Below are 7,436 nucleotides of genomic sequence, written 5' to 3'. Positions count from 1 at the left end.
GAGACTTTCAGCAACACCAAATCTCCAACTTCAAATGTCATTGGTCGTAGCTTCTTTTCAACATAGCTCTTTTGGCGATCTGGAGTTGTTAACATCCTTTCTATAATCACTTTTAACTTTTCAGCAGTCTGATGGACTTTTTGGGGCCCCATAAACTGGTTTTCTCTGGCCTCAAGCCAACAAGATGGCGGATGGCACTTTTTTCCATATAAGGCTTGATAAAGTGCCATCATAATGCTCAAATGGTAACAATTGTTATAGGAAAATTCTTCCATGGGTAAAGGCTCGTCTCAGTTACCTTGAAATTTTAGGGTACATGATCTTAAGATATCTTCCAATGTTTGAATTATTCTTTTGCTCTAACTATCAGTCTAACGATGGTAGGCTGTACGTAAACACAACTTTGTACCCATTTCCTCTTGTATACTTTTCCAAAATCTTGATGTGAAACGGTTGTCACGATCCGATATAATTGTTAATGGAACACCGTGAAGTCTTTCTATCTCCTTAATGTAAGCATTTGCAAGCTTATCCATAGACCATCTCTCATTGGCTGTTATGAAGTGTGCACTCTTTATGAACTGATCCATGACTACCCAAATCATGTCGTGATCGTTCTTCGTGCCGGGCAGTTTAGTCACAAAATCCATGATGATGTCATCCCATTTGCCCATGGGTACAGGTAGAGGTTCTAAGCTCCCATACGGTTTCTGATGTTAAGCTTTAACTCTTGCATATGCTACACACTCTTCCACATACTTTGCAACATTGAGCTTCATCGTTGGCCACCAGTAGTAAGGTTTTAGATCCCTATACATGTTAGTGATGCCGGGATGAATCGAGTATATGGTATTGTGAGCTTCTTCCATTAGAAGGTATTTTATTTCTCCCACCTTAGGCACCCAAATTCCATCTTGGAATACCTTCAATCCTTGACTGTTTGTATCAAATACGAACATTTTGCCTAAACGTTCTTCTTTTAGGTCATTTTTCTCCAAAGCTTCTTCCTGAGCTTTCTTAATGCTTTCCACAGTCGTAGATACAACATATATTCTTAACACCCTTGGCCTTTTTCTTTCCAGGTTTACTTTTCGACTTAGAGCATCAGCTATGACATTTGCTTTACTAGGGTGGAAAATTATCTTATAGTCGTAGTCCTTGAGCAATTCTAGCAAGCGTCGTTGTCTCATATTCAATTCCTTTTGATCAAAGAGATATTGGAAACTTTTTAGACCAGTGAAGAGTTTGTACTCTGTTCCATAAATATAATGCTTCCATATGTTTAATGCGAATACTTCCACTGCCAACTCTAGATCATGAGTAGGGTAGTTCTTCTCGTACTCTTTCATTTGTCAAGATGCATATGCTACCACTTTGTCTCTCTGGGTCAAAACAAAACCTAACCCAACTCCAGATGGATCGCTATAGACTGTAAAGCCTTCAACTCCATCAGGTCAAGAAAGAATCGGTGCTTCACACAACTTCTTCTTTGATTTATCGAATGCTTCTTCATGATTCTCACTCCATGTATATGTAGCTCCTTTATGGGTCAAAGTTGTTAATGGAGTAGCTATCGAAGAAAAGCCTTGGATAAACCTTCTATAATATCCAAATAACCCCAAAAACTACGAATCTTAGTAGGACTTTTTGGTCGTTCCCATTTCATCACTGCTTCAATCTTTGCTGGATCAACCATTATTCCGTCTTCATCAACCACATGACCCAAGAATTGGATTTATCGAATCCAAAAATCACATTTGTAGAATTTTGCATACAGATTCTCCTTCTTCAAAACTTCCAATACTTCTCATAGGTTCTTTCCATGCTCCTGCTGGCTCTTTGAGTAAATCAGAATGTCATCTATAACACTATTACAAATTTATCAAGGAATGGTTTACAAACCATGTTCATCAAATCCATAAAGGTTGCTGGAGCATTGGTTAGTCCAAACAACATAACCAAGAACATATAGTGTCCGTATCTTGTTCTGAATGTGGTCTTCTCAATATCTTGCTCTCTCTCACCTTTAGCTGATGATATCCTGACCTAAGATCGGTCATTGAGAAATAGATCAAACCTTGCAGCTGATTGAACAGATCATTAATTCTTCTCAATGGATACTTTTTTTCACTGTTGCCTTGTTCAACACTTTGTAGTCTATGCACATCCTCATGCTCCCATCCTTCTTTATCACAAATAACATTGGAGCTCCATTGGGTGATGAACTAGATCTAATGAAACCATTTTCCAAAAACTCCTAAAGTTGCATCATAAGCTCCTTCATCACTGTGAGTGCTAATTGGTATGGTGCTTTCGCTATTGACATCGATCGTGGAAACAAGTCTATTCGAAACTCTACTTGTCTATCAGAGGGGAATCTAGGAAGATCTTTAGGAAAGACTTCTGGATAGTCACACACCACCGGTATTCTTTGTATTTCTTTCTTTTCCTTCTTTACGTCGATCACAAATGCCAAGTATGATGTGCATCCTTTAGAAAACATTTTATGACCTTCATCAGGAAGATGATTCCAGAATTTACTCTATGTTTGTCCCCGTACACCATAAATGACTCTTTTCCAGGTGGGTTTACTCTCACCATTTTCTTTCTGCATAGTATCTCGGCATCGTTTGCACGAAGCCAATCCATTCCCATTAATATGTCGAAACCGTTCAACTCAATCGGTAACAACTCCTCATGGAATTTATTTCTGTTCAAATCGATGATGATGTTTTTGATGCAATCGATAGCAGGTATGAATTTGCCACCGGCAACTTCTACAACTAGAGCATTATCAAGTTTATCTACAGACAATGCTAGTCTTCCACCAAATTTATGCGATATAAAGGAGTAGTATATTAAAATTCAATCCATTTACAAGAAAGGTACCTGAGCGACATCTGCTTCATCCCTTGCTGCTTCCAGGGTCATCATGAATGCTCTTGCCTTTGTCCTTAGTGTAACGTTAGGCGTTGCTGCCTATTTCTTCTTTGGGAAGTCCCTAGAAATATTCCCTTCTTCATTACACCCATAACACACCCTCTTGCTGGATGTACACTTTTTGGCGTAATGCCTAGTTTTCCTACACTTGAAATAAGTGACCTCCTCACCAAATTTTCCTGAGTGTTTCTTTTTGCACTTCTCACACCATTTTGATTCACTTCCTCATCCTCCAAACTTATTAGAAACAAACTTTGAGAATTTACTTTCTTGTTGGACCTTGAAGATTCCTCAAACTTCCTCTTCTTTCCAACATCAACCTTGTTGGCGGTTTTTTTTTGATCATTTCTATAATAGGCTTAGTAGCCCAGATGGCCACCTTAAGAGTATGAGCCTTGTGTACTGGCACAGTGCACTCCCATGGTAGTCTCTTTGCATACCTTTTGATTTTGTTAGCTCTTCAGGGAAGATGCACAAAGAAAACTCCATCTTGTCCGTAAAGGCATTGATATACTCATCAATGGACATGTTGCCCTTCTTCAATGTCAGAAACTGGTTTCTAGCTCTAGCAGATTTTGGGCCGAGCAAAATTTGCGTTTAAAGTGTACCAAGAATTTTTTCCATCTTAGTTTTAGTGTCTCATTGGGGCTTATGGTCTTTCGCAAAGTGTTCCACCAATGAACAACACCACCCCTAAACTGCACACCGCATAAGTGGTTTGTAGCTTGCCCTTGCAACCACACGTTATGAAAGCTAACTCTTTTTCAGAGATCAAGTAAATAGCTTTGATTCGATCTTCTTTGCAAGCAAAGTTTGATGGTTTGAAAGTTGTAAAGTCTTTATACTTGCATCCATTCCTTTCAATTCCTTCATCCTGGTTATTTCTTCTAACCATTGGCGGTTCAACTTGACTAACAATTCTACTGTAATTCCCTTCTTCTGATTGTTCGATGTTTACTTTAGGCTTCACAATAGGCACAATAGGTTCATCCCTATTCTGTTGAAGTAGACTCCTTGTCTCTTCCATCTGACAATCCAACATCATTTGTATCATTTCTTGTACTCATGCCATCGTGATTGGCTCGGGTGCAACTCTTACCTTTGGTGCATGCTCAACCACTCATGGCTCAGGCTAATGGTTTCCATTAGCATTTCCTGGTTTTCTTTGAGTTCTCACAATGTCGATCTATACACAAAAGCAAGTGAATTTAGATCTTTATTTACGATAGACCTTTAAATCCTCTTTGTCACTCCAAAAATTTACATGTCAGTTCTAATATCGTAGTCGAACTTTTAGAAATCTGAACACAAAAAATTTCCAGATTAGGTCGGCAGTAGACCATAGATCTAATCATGAGGCATTTTATAGCTATACATAAATCATTTACCATATAAAAGAAATTTAGCCATCGTTCCTCAAATAAGCTAGTGCTCTTGTCTAAAATACTACAACCACTCATCTCACAATCATCGCTTGCCATTCTAAGATTAAGTCTATAAATACTACAAATTCCTAGTTTGCTTAAATTAATGCTCTGATACCAACTGTTACATCCCCAATTTCACGGCAAGAAAAGACCAATTTGTTTACGTGTTATTTAAAATTAGAGTATCCTTTTAAGAATAATACTGTGAAATTTGTGCCTAAAAATATGAGAAAGATAATATCAAAGCATTTCTGAAGAAATGTATTTAAATTATATTAAAAACATTGGGATGTCATCATCAATACAGTGCATAAGCATAAACAAAAATAGTACAACCCTTACAAATATCTATTATTCTAACGACCTCTAATTCAAAGATCTCTTATCTGATCATGACACCTATGCTCTTTTTCCACTACCTGTAATACAAGAAACTGAGTGGGTCAACCTTGAGAGACTAGTGAGCAAATATGGCTTTCAACCCATAATATATAAGTTCTTTAATATCATCAAATCATTCAACTCAATTACCCATTCCCGTTATCCTTACTTTCTATCCCTAAAGCATATAATTTAAGGAACCTATACTACGGATTACCATCGGGAAGACAATACAACCTAGATGATTCCTCAACAATATAGGTGAGTAAGCCAACCATGAGGGGGGATGGAGTACATGCGGTGAACACGTAGTAAAAAAAACACCTACAGGTTGCAAGCATGCCAGTGTTCCACTAGACTATCTAGAATAGTCTGTGGTCGTCATCTATACTCCACTAGATGACTGGATCAACTTGAACATTAAGGCCTTTCATTATTTGTTTCATCGTTCATCATCTATATCATCTACCCATTTTACCCACCATAATTATAGGTATAAAGTACATATAGAGTTCGAATCGAGTAAAATATGTATAAATCGTTCATCTAGCATGGATATAAAGAAGACATATAATAGACACACATAACAAGTAATTTATATTAAATACTTCATATCTATGTGTAAGATTAAAGTAACTATGCACTCACTTGACAAAGTGATGAATCGAAATTCCAGCAGCGCTGCACTTCTAACAATTATCTTTTCTGTTGACAAAACCTTGCATTATTATCACTAAGTCTTAGTCTATTATTTAGTACGAGTAAATATTAGTGTAGATTCATCATAACTCCAAGTCTACTTTAATGATCTATAAAGTAAGGAACAACTAGGTAGGATCATATCAGAGGTAAGGTCCGTTTTTATACGAAGTATACTGTTTGGAAATCCCACTTTAAACACCTCATTAAATCATTGCCTAGACATCATCCTCGTAAGTAGATCAATCAGTATAAGGACTTTGAATCACTAATAAATCTTGTTTATAGATTCATAATAACAATAATGAACTTAAACATAAGTTATAGTTAAAGTAGGGTAAGAATAACTCACTTAAAAGGGGGTTTAACGAGGAACCGGGCTCTATGGTGGCAGAACTTTTGAGCCAAAAGCTCTCCTTCTTGGGGCCTTCTAGCGCTTAGGGATTCGCTTCTAACACCTAGGAGGTGCTACGTAAAAACTTAGAGGGTTTTGGGGTGTTTGGGAGAGAATTGTTGATAAAAGAGTGAAGAAAACAAGTGATTTACGCCTCTATTTATAGGCTGTGAGATCGAGTTATGCATCACGTAATTAAGTTGTATGCGGTGCATTTCAATGCCATGTGTCGCGATCTCGTGCGAAGTCGTGGGGAAGAAGTAGTGGCTAAGATTTTGCCACATGTCACTTCGGGGTTTAATAAGAAAATTAATTATCTTCTAAAATAAGTAACTTTCACATACGAGCTTCATTTTTTATGTTCTTTATATCCACGCGTAGTTAGGGACGTGATCTACAACTTTCATTTAGACTCTTTAAGCTAATTTGAATTTATTTTTAAATTTATATTTTAACAGGCTTAGATAGTTAAAGTCCATTAAAAACTGCATAACTTTCTCATCCGATGCCCGTTTCTGTCTGTCTTTATATCGTTGACCTCTTATTAACAAGATCTTCAATTCTCATTTAGGTTGTGTTAGCTAATAATCGATCGATCTAAAATTCGATTTATAGGTTGTGTACTACTAAGGTAAATATTAGATAAATCATAACTTCCCTTAACAAAGTTAGATTTGGACGTTCTTTTTATGTACGTTCACGATTTAATGTACACTACAACTTTCGTTTCGATTGCTAAGGATAAAAAAGTAGTTTAACAAAAATTAACTTTTTATGACATGCAACATCGTGTCGGTTTAGTCACAAAACTTCGGCGCGTCATAACTTCTTTGTTATAAGTCGGACCTCAACGTTTCTTATATCTCTGGAATCCTTGTCACGACTACTTCAACTTTCTTCAAAGATATTGGGTCAAATTTTCATTCTATTTTTGGCGCATATATATATATATATATATATATATATATATATATATATATATATATATATATATATATATATATATATATATATATATTAGTATATTGTTGTAAGCATATATCTTGCACATAAATCACATAAATCACATAATACTCAAATAATTTTTCTTCGTTACTTCAAAATAGGTTACAATTGTTGACCTAACTATTACATCATTATAATAATGCTTAGCTAGAAACACGGACGTTAGACATTGGGTGAGAGTGGACACCCATTCTACAACTATTTTATAGGTAGTTTCCTTATATCCTCTTTATATATTAGCTTTGTGAATGAGACGTACTAGCGGTTTGACTGACTTAGTCTTTTATATATAGTAATTATTAAATACTTAATTTTACATATAACATAATGTGTATTTTAAAACCTATTAAAATACTAGGTTTATTATTAAATTTCGAAATCAATGTCTAATTAATTAATTTTAGAATAAACCCATAATGAGTTAATTAGTATCTTTTAATTAAACTATGAATTAAATATATTAAACCAATTTAGGATTATCTTATTAAATTAATCAATTAATTTAATCCTAATCCTATCCCTTTAATTTTTTTGAAATTATAGGGATTGTGATTTATCCAATTTTAATTATCCTATTAGGCAAATAAAAT

Source organism: Lactuca saligna, chromosome 3 (genome assembly GCF_052625555.1).
Source record: "Lactuca saligna cultivar CGN05327 chromosome 3, ASM5262555v1, whole genome shotgun sequence".
NCBI lineage: Eukaryota > Viridiplantae > Streptophyta > Magnoliopsida > Asterales > Asteraceae > Lactuca > Lactuca saligna.
Note: the sequence above shows the minus strand (reverse complement) of the source record.